Consider the following 15,187-nt stretch of genomic DNA (forward strand, 5'->3'; position numbering starts at 1 on the left):
TACCTTTTGAGATTTGACCTATAATGGAAATCCCCAAGGAGGGAGACTCCTCCACCTCAATTGAAGAAGAATCAAGTACAACGCTAGAGGCATGAATACCTCTAGCCTTCGGGGGAGGGCTAATGAGGCAAGCTTTTCCATGCATGCCCTTTTACCAAAATATTTCCTATTATATAAGTTACTTTTGATTTTTCTTCCCTTTTTCACAAAAGTTTTAGCCTTTATTAAATAAATAAGACTTATGATAATCAATCACGATGTAGCATAAATAAGTAAGCTTTCTTTGTTGATATATCTTTTGACCTTAAATATTAAATATATATATTCTAAATTACATTATATAGTTTATTATTTTCTAATATATTTTTCATGTATATATATTATTCCACCCTACCAAATATTTAATTCACTAGTTTTCATTTTCAAACCTCAACCCCACTTTCAAATTTCAATAATACCTTCATCTAGATGATTGCCAATCTTTTCAAAACTCTAGGTCATGTTTTCATACACATGAAGGAGCTTACACTTGAAGGCAAGAGAGAAGTCCACTCAAAGGGGACCACCAAAAGACCTTTGCAGCCACAAATAATACATTATTTGCCTGAATTTTCTAAGTAGAGAAGAACCCCGAATCTGAAGGAGAGTTCAACATGACAGATGTAGCTCGTGATCTAAACTTTTAGCTCAATTTTTTTCAGAATTTTTGGATTTATGAACACGGAGATATGATTTTTGTAGTGGACCCCAGTTTTCTCATGTAATGGTGACATAGGCCATCCCCAATTTTCTTACCTCTAGAATGGCTATGGTTCTACAAGTCTTCAAGCATGATTACAAGAGACAAGGATCTTTTAATGAGGTCTTGGCAAGTCTAGAGTGATTCTATCACAATTTTTGGAGGATCCATCCTCATCAACAACTATCCACCTTTGACAATCTCTCTTGTAAATTTCTTACCTCTCTCTTCTCTCCCTGATAAGCTTATGTATAGCCAAAGCTAGACTATTATAAATATCTCCTATCCTCTACATCCTACCCACACTCTCTCATCTTCTCTCTCTATTGACTCTGGTATTTTAAATAATGAGGAGACAAGATGGGAGCCACAGTCACATGCACCCCATTTTCCTAGTCACCAAAGTGGGACACTCACGTCAAATAGAAATATTGTTAAATCCTCCCCTCCTTCCCTATATAAGGAGGCCATGAGAGATCACTTAAAACACACACACACACACCCAAACACCTATCCATACACACTCTTGTCCTACATGCTTGTAGCATGAACCCTAATCACATAATCACAACACCATCATCATCACCATCACCATGCATAAAAGATGAGCACCACACCTCCACACCACTTGTAATTAAGGGTTGAAGGTACAATTTCAAGAAGAAGAAGGGTGGACACACTCATGATATTCCTTACCATCAACTCCCATCTCTCCATTATGCCTCCTACAATCTTGTCCCCTTCTCATTTTCCTGCCATACGCTACCTATTGTTTTCATCTTTTGCAAGCAATCAACACACTCCATCTTGATGCCATACTTTGTGTCGCTTTGGATACATCTCATTGTGAGTATGGTATATGCTTGTTCCTTGCCTTTTTTTTTTTGCTTATATAAAGGTGTGCGGATTCGCCACCATACACACACACACTCTCTCTCTCCCTCTCATATTCCTATCATCTTGCTACTTCCATCTTGAGGTGTGCGGATTCGCCACCTCTTGTATGAAAAGGGATCATATTCACAAGTTTTCCCTACCTCATTATCTTCCTTACTAACATGCACGAGTAGCAAGCCCATTCTCACTCATTCACCACTCCTCTCACCTTATTCTCCGACCACCCCATTCCACATTTGGGTGTGGATCTTGAAATTGTTTTCCATGGCATGCTTCATTGTGTATATGTATGCGTCCTAGCCACATATCTTGCTAGGTGTTGCACCTATTGTGTATCCCCCATGATGAGGCCATTGTGCATAGTCTTGGTGTAGAGGCCACCGTGTCTATTTTTCACTTCCGCCTCTCACCATGAGAAATAACTTTCTTGACATATTTTTGGTGAACCTGACACAAAATCAGCCCATTTGAAAAGAGTAAGCCATGTTGACTGACATAAAGGACAATGGTTTACAAAAAATTGCACAGTAGTTTGTATCAATTTTGCATCGACAACATCTGCATCATCAACAAGTGATAGTGTGTAGATGGAGATTAAATCAAAGATTATCTAACATATTTAGGAAATGTTAGAATTACCCATTACACATACATCAAAAGAAGTTCCAGTCTTGCAAGATTTTTTCAAACATTGAATCAATCAGTTCACAACTATCTAATGAAAGACAAGGTCAAAATGGTAAAGTGGGTGCAAATAGATGAGGCAGAAATTGATGAGATACATGCTAAGTGAAATATATTTGATGGTTATGATCTGGAAGGATATCTTGTGTGCTACATGTGAAAGATGAAGCCCAAGGAAGTCACTTGTCATAATAACTAATACCTAATCCTCCTAAACGATTTTCTCGTGTTAAATTGATCATTTAATATGGGGAAGTACCAAGGGAGAAAAAGCTAGAATATTGGTTAAGCTGGTAGATCCATCACCACCATTAGGAAAAGTTTGGACTAAAAAATGGGCCTTGTAAGAATTGTTGATGTGGCATAGCTTTCAAAAAGTGGGGATCGGTAAAATTTTTCCAAATAAGATCCAAACTTGTCGGAGGTTGGACATTTAGAATCTACTCTTCAAATGCTATCTATTGATATATAGCATGCATGTATCGGACATTGCCTTCATGTAGATCTAGAAAAAGGTGATTTTAGATTACCGTAATGGTAACAAAACCTGGATAATTGAAAAAAAATGGCATTACTTTCATATAATTCATCCAAACTTTTCGGACCTTGGCTCTTTAGAATCCATTTTTCAAGAACTTTCCAATGATAGGTCATATCATGGGGTTCTAAGCAATATTTAGAGGGGTCTACCGAGTTGCTTTCTTTTGTACAACTTTGATGATGTGGCACTCTTAAAAGGCCCAAAAATGAGTTCAAAATTTTCCTAATGTAGTAGGGATCCAAAGGAGGGAAAATAGGGATCCAAAGGGGGGACCATCTACAAAAGAGCAATGTGCAACAATGGGCTTCAAACACCCCAAGGTTCAGTCCATTAAGTCCATTGTGAACCCCCCGAGTATTGGAGGGGGCGAGACATTTTAGTAGGGGATGAGAGAGAAACACACACACATAGACACACTCTAGCAAGTGCCCTTTACACAAAGGGAATAGGGGACACATGTCAGCTCCCTAGCCTAGTTTCCCCCAAGGTGCATTCAAATCCTATTGGATGGCCATAGAGGTGGACCAATGAGAATTAATCTAGAATACATTTAGTTTAATTCATTTAAAAAAACTTGATAAATAACCAATAGAAATTAAGCTCTCTAGAAGACTATTGGACAGTCTCCCAAGGGGTTCAATGAGAATTCAGTAGCCCAATGGTTTGACTGATTCCTATTGGCCAAATGACTAAGGGGTCCAATGAGACTTTAATTGCATTAAAATTAAATACCTAAAGCTCTCACAAAAGGGGAAAGGGGGACACATGTCACAAGGCTATCACTTATGCTTCTTAATTATCATTGGCTAAGCTTTCCAGGGTCCAATGGGATGCCATCATCAGTAAAAAGCAAGAGGGATTGACCAAGAGAGAGAGGGGGATGATTTTGGCAAGGCATTACCACACACACACACACACACACACACACTCACACAATCTCATGTGTGGAGTAAAGAAGACTATCTCCTTTCAAGATTTAATGGAAAGCTCATCATATACTCCAAGCTTGTGAGAAGGGAGGCCTACACTAACAACTCTTGGCTTTGCGATGCCAATCCAACCAAGAGCCAAGCTCCAATGGATGCTCATCTCCTCTATCATGCTCACTACTAAGCTATGATAAGCTATTATGAGTGATTATGTGAGGAGACATACTTCCTCCTCATAAGAATACTCCTTCTTCCTCTTGATCTACTCTCATACGCGACTAGTTCTCACCATCTTCGAAGGTGTGTGCGGTCTTGGGTCTGAGACCATGAGGATATTGATGTTGTGTTTTACAAGTGTCAGCTTGGTGCTTGAAGCTTCCATTTTAATTGCACCAACAAGTTATTGAAGGAACACAAAGTATTATATTGCAAAATGTCTCCCTTGATGGGGGAAACCTATAATACAAAGGCTTTTGGAGGGGGGACCGGCTCCATGTAAATCCGGTCCTCAATTGTTGTCAATAGCTTAATTTCTCTCTCTTTCTGAAGTATTGTTCATGCCTATCTAACTAGGTGTTATGATTTTTGTTGCTGTCTCCATCCAAGCACTCTTGCTATGCTCATTAGGAATCTATTCTAATGAAATGCTCACTATGTCTATGCTATTTTCCACTACACACAAGTTACTAGGCCATTAAATGTTACATTGGTATCAGAGCACAAGGTTTCTCTTTTCTTGGTCATGAGGAGAGGTCCTCAAGCTAACTATAAATGGTTGGTATTATTAATTGCAATTGAGTAAGTAGAATAGGGATTTTTCAGCCTTGCAGTGCGCTTGCTTTGTGCAGATAATGGGGCATCACCATCAAGAGCTATGGTCTTAATAGTGGATTCCTACGGGGCTTGCCTACGACTTAACCACTATTGAGCTATTAGAAGCCTGACAGGAGCCGATATTGTTTTGGTGGTGAAAGAACCTCTCTTCTATTCCTTGCAATTAACGATATTCGAGCCATGGGTACAGGAGCTTGAGTGATTTTCTAAAGGGGTTAAGAAGAGTAGCAACAAGGGCTTGAAGTGCCAAAAGGACACCTAGAAAATTTTACACCTAAAAGTTGTTAGAATGGTTGACAATAGTAGAGAGAGTGAAATTAATGTTGATAGATTTTATTTTGCTAATGAATCGGCTACTAATGATGCCCCTATGCTTGTTAACCTTGTTTCTAGGTTTCAACAAGCCATGGTCAGTCCATCCCTCCAAAGTGAAGTGAAATGGCAGCTACGTGCTCATGGTATTCTCCAAACTCCCCACCAAGAAGAGAGAGTACCTAGGAAGCCTCCTTGTGAGACTTTTGAAAGAGGCCTCTCTCCAATAAGGGAAGAAGAAGAGGATCCATATGAATGGCTCAAAAATCTACTACTTGATGACGCATCTCCTTCCCAAAGGAGAACTCAAGTTTCAATGGTAGAGTCCCCCACCAAAAGAACAAGAAAGAAGTGAGTCTCCTGCCACCTTGATGGAGATGGCTTCACAAAGACGGCCAAAAAAACACTCTCCAAGACCCCCTAAATAGAGAAGACCATCTAACACTTCTCCACACCATAATTCAAAGAGGGACGATAGAAAACAAGAGAAGAAAAAGGCAAGAAAGAGGTCACCCTCTTCTCCATCTTCTTCATCCTCTTCGTCTTATGAAGAAAGTGATGGTGCAGACAAGGAGGAAGAGGTCACCCTCTTCTCCATCCTCCTCAAATTCTTCCTCCTCTGAAGAAAGTGATGGTGCAACTTTTGAACCACCAAAATTAAGAGGCCATAGGAAATCCTATGCCACATGGAAGAGGTCATCCAATATCAAAACGTTCAAAGAGGGAGGAAAGAACATCTCTTTCCTTACCTACGATGGCACCTTTGGTGCTACGGACAAAGTCTTGGCCTTCATTCAACAATTGGATGTGGTGTTTGGAGATGAGGGCTTCACAGAGTCCTCTAAGCTACACCATGTAGCTATGCCTTTTCAAAATTCTGCCAAACAATGGTGGTCTAGCCTACGGGCAAACTGTGAAGCTCCCCGAACATGGAAAGATTTAAGAGCTTCCATCATGAAGCAATTTTTGGCTACCAATGCCAAAGACAAAGTACTCACCGAATGAAAAAGCTTGAAGCACTCTCCCTACGAATCTATTCACAAATATGTAGACAAGTTTTGGGACTTATATCTCAAAGACACTATCTTCAAAAAAATAGATTTTGGAGAGAAAAAACAAAAACTTTGTGTGGTTCTAACTGAAGATATGGCGGAGTATGTCAACTACCAAAGACCGCACACTATATCTACGGTCATACACCATACCATGGTGGCTTCATGAATTAATTTCCAACAAGTGGCTAAGAGAAATCTTAAGCCCATGTGAAGAACAAGGACCGTAATAATGAGCCTAAGGAGAAGGACGCTGTCCAAAAGTCTCCTAAAGGCAACGCCAACAACAACAAATCTAAGGAGAAGGAGTTTATAAAGACAAAAATAAACTCTCTCCTAAAGAGCTTGAGTGTTATCATAAAGATAACCGATGTTTCAAGTGCGAGGAGCAAGGGCATGTCTATCATGCTTGTCCCCACAAGAATACACGAAATGCTCCTCCAAGAGCTACCTTGGTCAAAATCCAAGAAGAGGGTGCTCACTTGTGCTTACACTGTCGGATCTCTCAAAGCCATGAGAGAGAGGTAATTTCATAATAACTAATATATAATCCTCCTAAATTATTTTCTCATGTTAAATTGATCATTTAATATAGGAAAGTACCAAGGGAGAAAAAGCTAGAATATTGGTTAAGTTGGCAGACCCGTCACAATAGGGATCCAAAGGAGGGAAAATAGGGGTCCAAAGGGGGGGCCATCTGCAAAAGAGAAATGTGAAACAATGGGCTTCAAAGACCCTAAGGTTCATCCCATTAAGTCTTCCAAAATGCTAAGGTTTCAAAGTTCAAAGGTTATGTTCAATGACCAAACTCTAGGTAAATTGGATGCTTGTGGGAAGACTCAAAAGTCTTCCCACATCCATATCTTGGAGGGGGTGAGCCCTTCTAGTAGGGGATGAGAGAGAAACACACACACACACACACACTCTAGCAATCTCCCTTTACACAAAGGGAATAGTGGACACATGTCAGCTCCCTAGACCAGTTGCCTCCAAGGTGCATTCAAATCCTATTGGATGGCCATAGAGGTGGACCAATGAGAATTAGACTAGAGTACATTTAGTTTAATTCATTTAAAAATGCATGATAAAAGAACCGATAGAAATTAATATCTCTAGAATACTATTGGTCAGTCTCCCAAGGGGTCCAATGAGCATTCAACAGCCCAATGGCTTGCCTAATTCCTATTGGCCAGAAGACTAAGGGGTACAATGAGACTTTAATTTCATTAATTAAATACCTAAATCTCTCACAAAAGGGGAAAGGGAGACACGTGTCACAAGGCTATCACTTATTCTTCTTAATTATCATTGGCTAAGCTTTGCAGGGTCCAATGGGATGCCATCATGAGTAAGAGACAAGAGGGGTTGACCAAGAGAGAGAGGGGGATGATTTTGGCAAGGCATTATCACACACACACACACACACAATCTCATGTGTGGATTAAAGAAGATTGTCTCCTTCTCAAGCTTTAATGGAAAGCTCATCATCTACTCCAAGCTTGTGAGAAGGGAGGCCTACACCAACAACTCTTGGCTTTGTGATGCAAATCCAACCAAGATCCAAGCTCCAATGTATGATAATCTCCTCTACGATGCTAATTACTAAGCTATGCTAAGCTATTATGAGTGATTATGTGAGGAGACATACTTGATTTCGCGTAAGAATACTCCTTCTTCCTCTCGATCTACTCTCATAGCCCGCTAGCTCTCACCATCTTCGAAGGTGTGTGAGGTCTTGGGTCTCAGACCGTGAGGGAATTGATGTTGTGGTTTACAAGTGTGAGCTTGGTGCTTGAAGCTTCCATCTTCATTGCACCAACAAGTTTTTGAAGCAACACAAAGTATTATATTGTAAAATGTCTCCCTTGATGGGGGAAACGTATAATACAAAGCCTTTTGGAGGGGGGACCGACTGCATGTAAATCCGGTCCTCAGCTGTTTTCAATAGCTTAATTTCTCTCTTTTTTTGAAGTATTGTTCATGCCTATCTAACTAGGTGTTATGCTTTCTGTTGCTCTCTCCATCCAAGCACTCTTGCTATGCGCATTAGGAATCTATTCTAATGAAATGCTCATTATGTCTATGCTATTTTCCACTACACAGAAGTTACTAGACCATTAAATGTTACACCACTATTGATTCACACATTACTTGCAAGTCAATGCTAACAAATGTAGAGATCAATTGAAGAGGATAAGGATGCTATGTCTAAATCTAACCTCTATGATGATGGATGATGCTTTTGTCCATGGTCAAACTTTGGGAATCAGTATGATGATGGAAGTGCCCCAACCTCTTAATGTTTCAATTGAGTGGGTACGCTATGATGATGATATGGAGAGGGATATTGATGTTGCACCCAATAGTGGAGACAACCCTACAAATCCATAAAAATAACACATATGCACCCAATCAAGCATGCATACCTTGATGAAAGTCCTAGTGTACATGGCAAAATGATGAGCAGAGAGACAACAAAAGACCACATAGCATTCACACCTACTATATTAGAGTGTTACACATACATGTGTGTGTGAGAGAGAGTGAGATGAGAGGAGAACAACAGTAGAACATATGGAAAATTTTAATATGAGAGACGTTGCACACTCTCATGTGTGTGTTAGCCTACATGGTCATGGATGACAATAATGTTTTGCTTGTTTATAAAGCAACATGCGACCGAATGTGCAAGAAAAACCAACATAAAAGTCCCTTTTGGTCCATTCTTAAGTGAATGTTTTGCAAACTAAAATATAGTTTAGCTATATTTACACCATGTTTTTGCAAAAATCAAGAGGATTTTTTCCTTTTTACTCTTCTTTGTGAATTTCTAACCAACTCAAGACCTATCTCTGAGAGGCACTCATTATTAGGAGAAATTTGGGCCTTGTAAGAAATTCCATGTTAGCGTAGAGAGAGGTTATAGAAAATCCATGTTCTTGTATTCCATACCATTTTTTCAAAAATCTAAAATCCCCCCACATTACAAGATAGGTTTATAGAAAATCCCAAAAAGTATTTAAGTAATGATAGCATGTCGATTCTACGACCGCTCAAAATTGCATGCCATATATTCTTTTTTTTAAAAATAAGCTCTATTTTGTGAGAGTCACTAGTCATCCTACATGAAATGTCTTTTGTCCCCCCTTTCAAGTCTCCCTCTTTTGCACTCTTGGATGCGATTCTTGAAAGTTCTCTCCTTCATTTACTTCACCTGCTTTTGCTAATCGTTTCTCATCATCATGTCTCAGCAGGCGATGCTGATATCTTCTCCACAAAAAAAAATTGCCGGAGTTAGAGGAATTGCATCATCTGCATGTAGAGCTCCCGCAAGAGTATGAGGCACTTAACAAGAAGAGTAGATCACACTCCGTTTCTGAAGCTTCCAAGAAGAATTTTAGGACACAGGGCATGAAAAATGTGGACCTTTGGGTATGTTCCAAAATGTATCCTGAGTACCAACTCACAAAATCCACTCCCCTTTCAAGGATATAACCTCATTGGTGAACTATGTAGGAGATGGCCATAATGGTTTGCACGGCTACACTAGGCAATTGGTTGCACATTGTTGTGCCACTTTGCGTGCATGAGAAGAATCTACATGCATTTTCAAGTTTTGCCAATCTTACGATTTATGCCAAAATCTGTTATGACAGTAGGATGACTAGAATGTATGCTAACCATGGGTTTTGGGTCATTAAATGAGGGTAGATTCTTGCAGGACAAGAAGAAGTGATGCTATCAAAATGCAACTTAATAGGCCAAAACTCTAGTGCTTGATACACTCTCCAAGAATGTCTTTACGGCTCCTCAATCGAAATCCGGACGAGAAAGGTATGGCAGTACAAGATTTTTTGAGGTCCAATTATGTTGTGTTTGAAGCCGCATCAAGATTGGTGCTAGGGAAGTCAAATCATGCCTAACGGGGGTCGGATTTCTAGTGCTAAAAAAGGACTACAACATGTGCTTTACAGTGCTCAAATCGAGCATTCAGTGCTCAAGTTATGCTTGATTCAAATTTCTTTACAATTTAGGACATCCATGAGCATGGGAGATTAATATGGATGCAATTAAAGTTATCTTTAGCAATTTTTTAGTGTTATCTGGGCCAAACTAGGAGTCCTGCAATTCTTTGATTGTTGATGCTTAAGCTCAATGCTATGCATAGCAGTGTTTGGGGTCGATATGTATGCCAACTGTGGTGCTCTTACCAAAGCACAAGCAGTTTTTAAAGGGATTCTCATCCAAACTGTCATCACTTGGAGAGCATTAATTGTGGAAAATCCTAACTCAACTATGGCGTGGGAAAGGGTTGTTTATTTCAATTGTATCTGAAGGAAAGGGATTTCTCCCAATTCCTTCACCTATGCTTGCACTTTGAAGATTCCTAGACTTATCCTCGACATTGACATGGCTAAGAGATTTAATTATGAGATTGTTGGTTAAGGCAGTCCGAGGAATATGTTGTGATTAGCAATGCTTTGACCGATATTTTTGTCGAATTTTCCCCCACAATGGAATTTAAAATCTAGTGGGTAAAACCATATCATGTAGCATATCTACGGAAAGAGATCGACACGTAAATTGTAGATCTATGATCTCTGGTCAAATCAGAGATCATATGTGGGAATTGTGGAAGGCCAAAATCATAAAATTGTCCACCTCCTTTTTGGGAACAAAAGTGCATCCTTTGAACACTGTTACAAATCTCTTACACACCCACCATTATTGCACACATGGCATATACCTATTTGTCAAAATCTTAATCACCTCCATAAGCTCATGGAAAATAAAGAGGCCCTCCTACACCCCATCCTCTTCCTAATGGCACTTGTATCTGCCTCTTGTTGCACTGTAACTCACCCTTCAATTCTTGAATGACTACCTTGGACTCGCTCTACGCTTCCTTAAAATCTTGTATTTGCTCTTTTCAATTTGTTGATTTGCTCCCTTGCTTATTACTCTTCAACTCTTGAGATCACTTTTCTTTATGCCTTTGCACTTGCTGGAGCTCTCGTATGGCTGCTCCATCTTCATTGTCCAATTCCTCATGGCAAAAATCTCCCATATGTCATCATATATTTCCCATTTTATAGATTTTCTGAATGATTTTAATAGAGACAAGGTTTGTTTTTAATAAACCACAAAAAGTGTTCCTTGATGACATTGGCTGACTTCAAAATGTTGAGGTATAATAACCCTTAGGTCCCCTCTCTATATATATGCATCAAATGTGATTATTCTACAAACTTTGTGGTTGAAGTTTCTCTTAGGAAATAGATATATAGGTAAGTAGAGATTAGGGTGTTTTACTTAATGGAGAGAGATAATTTTCACACACAAGAGAGATAATAGAGTAGGTAGACAGACACACACACACACACACACACACACACACACACACACACACACACACACACACACACACACACACACACACACACACACACAGAGCATGATATATGTGGTTCACCCAATGTGGGCTACGTCTACGAGAAAGCAACCACTAAATGGTTGCTTTTGTACTTCAAACTAAAAGTAAGTTACAAAGGGATTATACCATTAATGGAACTCCCACCTTGCTTCACTCTCTCACCACCTCACACACACCTTGCTTCATCAACTTCACAATGTCATTTTGTGTGTAGAAGAGACCTCCTTTTATAGGACAAAAGTGTTGCCCTCTCCCGTGAGGGAAATTATGTAGTTAACCTAAGCTCTGACATTGCTGCACAATCTTGGCTCTTGAACCGTACATGAGACTGATGATCTCATATGGCTCTTCCCATCATGTTAGAATCTTCTCTTTAAGGGGGCAACCGTGTGTAGCCGCCCTTGTGTAGACAAGTCCAAGTTTAACTCTTCCATGTGCCCATGTGTGGCCTCCCTTGAGAAGACAAATCTGCATGAAACTCGTCCGCTAGACATTGAATTTGGCCGCCGGCCAAAGACTTCCAACCATCGGCCACCCGCCATTGACTATCGGCCATTGGCCAACGGACCGACCGTTTTTCGATCACTTTTCGGTTGTCGTTCGACCATGATAAAAGGAAATATTTTGACGAACCTGGACATGAATATTTGGTTTTTTGGTAAGTGATTTTTCTTACACACGATTGCTTCTCCTCATAACAAGGGCCTTACAAATGTGCAATTTTGAAACTAGAAATTACAAGGGGTGAATCAGATTCCATACTTAACAATTCCTATGTATCATCTCTATTCTCTTTTCTCCATCTCTCAACAAGTTATCAAAGTGTAGTTTCTTTTTTGTCACAAAAATAGGGTGTTTTTGGCCTTTCATGGCTTCACATAGGTTGCATGTAGAAAATATATGTAATTCAGTAAAAGATAAAATCGTCATAATTTTTTGCTCGAAACTCCAATTTTAATGTTAAAGAGTCATTCTTAAAGTTTTGAAGCATTTTAGAACTGTTCGTCTTAACACTAGGGTTGTGTAAACATGAGACACTTTTGTGGCTATAAGCAACTCTTTTGTAAATTCTTGTTCTCATAGACTACAAGAAAACTCATCAATACCTTTCAAAGATTTGTTCTCAAGGCATTTAGGGAGTTGCAAAAATAAATAAATAAATAATTTCATGTAAATTTGTTGTTTTTTAAGAGCCATCTTCTAGGTACAATTGAACAAAATTCACTCAAAATTTTTGATATCCAAAGTAAACCCCTTAAAAACCCTTCAAAGCACATTGAAACTTTTTTGAAAAATACATGGATATGTACTCAATGAGAATCTATGCATATACTATTCTTAGAAGAAATTTTTTTGACTTGTTTGAGCCTTCAAAACATGTATGCTGTTAAATTTAAAAGCCAATTTAGTGACTTATTACTATTTTCAAAAAAACAATTTTTTTCATTTTACACTTGTGTGGGATAAATGGTATACTAGAGTTTTCCTCTATGTCATAGGACCTCAATAATATCCTATGATCAGGGTTCCTTAAAAAATAGATAATTTTAGAGCCAATTTTATAGAATGAGATGCCAAGCCACTTAAGTGGCTCAAACACAAACCTAGTGTTAACAAGATCATCAAATTTTATATCGATAATAATCTACAATAAAATGAGGAAGCAAAACCATAAAAAAGTAAGGGCCATTATGTATCCAAATTCATATATGTTGAGTTTCTTGTTGTGAATCTTCACTTTTCTTTCATCATATGCAATTCACTTTGCATATAAAAAATTAAATCAGGAGTTGTATCGAATTTACACCACATTTAATTGAATTTACATATAAGAATTAGATGAATTGATTTACATCACATTTAATTAGATTTAAATAGAAGAATTAGATGAATTGATTGATCTTCCTATTTACGCTTTATTGCATCACATGCAATTTGATGCATGAATACCATTTTTAGATATGCAGTACAAATGTGAAGCTTCTACGATATGTCAATAAAGATTGATGGAATCCAATACTCATTTAAGCTCAGCAATAAACTACAACTATTGCAAAAATATTTTTTTTGGGTCCTTTGAAATCAAATATGAGTCTTGTCATGTTTTTAACATATTAAAGCTATAATTCCATGAATATTTCATATTGTATACATAAGTTATGGTGAGGTGGTCTACGCCACTAACTTGATCCAAGGAACTTTTGTGCATATGTCCCAAAGTCCAATACCTCCCCCACCATTTTGATATTTGGTCAAAGATTCAACTAACACGGAGGAAAAGATTGCATGCTCATGCACGCTCTACAAGTATCAAATCCTACGCGATCGAAGGATATGTAATGAGCATGTGCACAAGTGCCGAGCGTTTGCTAGAGAAACCGTACATAATCTATGATACGACTCCTACGGAATGGGCATTGATTTTTGCGACATAGCACCTACATCTGAGAGAGAGAGAAAAAGGATTATGCGTGAAGGTCCGACCAATATAGAGCCAATTATGGAAGCAGAAAAGGGCTTACAGACAGAAGACGATGTCATGGAGGAGATGCTGGATGCCTTCTTCCAGACAAGCGAGGAGAACGCTAACGAAGCAGCACCAGAAGCCGTGCGCCTATCGCATGATTGGCCAGGATACAAAGAAGCTTCTGGTAATGGTTCTTGATTTACAAAATTCTCTCTATCCGCAAGCACTTTGCCTTGGCCTGATTCATGCTTTAATATATGTAGGGCTAACAACTTCGGGATACAATGCATGTCCAATTTGCGGGCAGTCTTTGGATGTGCGCTATTCTGCCTCTCTTCGAAAGACAATTTATCAAGGCCACCACCATTATCTTCTAGATGGCCATCACTTGTGCGAAGGTCAGCTTGGTCGCGTCGAATGTCGTTCTATGCATGTACAAGAGTGGCGTCGCTGATGGGAGCAACATGAGGGGCAACTTGTTCCAAGAATGAAACGTTTGTCCATTCTCCATACGTTGCCGTACTGGGGTGATCTACTAATTAACCATTTTCTGGATCCAATGCATATATTCAAGAATGTGAGCTCCTGTGGAAGACAATTATGAGAATGAAAGACAATCGAGCTTCACGAGATGATTTGCAGTCAGTTGGAAAGATGCCAGAGCTGTGGCCTTTCACCAATGCAGCTCGCCAAACAAAACTTCCAAGAGCGCCATGGGTATTGCTAAAAAGCGAAGAGCGACAAGTTAAAAGGGTGATTTTAGAGTTCAGGACACCAACATGATATATACGATGTCTCAAGACAGCATTCACCGATGACGATCAACTGTCAGGACTGAAATCAAACGACTGGCATAAGTTCTTGCAATTCATTCTTCCAATTGCGATTAAAGGGGTGTTTAACGGAGGAAGTGCTGACCTGCATATACAAGATTTCAGAGCTAGCACGGTGAATCTCTTCCAAATAGATACGGGAGGAATCTATTGCAGTCGCAACGGCTAACTCCATTGAGGCGATTTGCATGATTGAGAAGTATCTACCCACGAGCTACCTAACTATCCAAATGCACTTTCTCGTCCATGTAGTAGATGAGGTTGCAATGGCAGGTACAGTCCACAGCCGTTGGATGTTCTTTCTAGAGCGGTTCATGAAAACACTTAACACTAGAATGGTAACAGGAAACTTTTATGTCCTGTTAAGTGACCATTTTTCTTGAATTATTTGAAGAGTATGAAAATGAATTTCTAGGTGCTATATTTCCACAAAGTTGCCTTATGAGCTGATAAAAACTCAGCATT

The sequence above is a fragment of the Adiantum capillus-veneris genome, chromosome 21, assembly GCF_014529385.1.
Source record: "Adiantum capillus-veneris isolate H3 chromosome 21, ASM1452938v2, whole genome shotgun sequence".
Classification (NCBI taxonomy): domain Eukaryota; kingdom Viridiplantae; phylum Streptophyta; class Polypodiopsida; order Polypodiales; family Pteridaceae; genus Adiantum; species Adiantum capillus-veneris.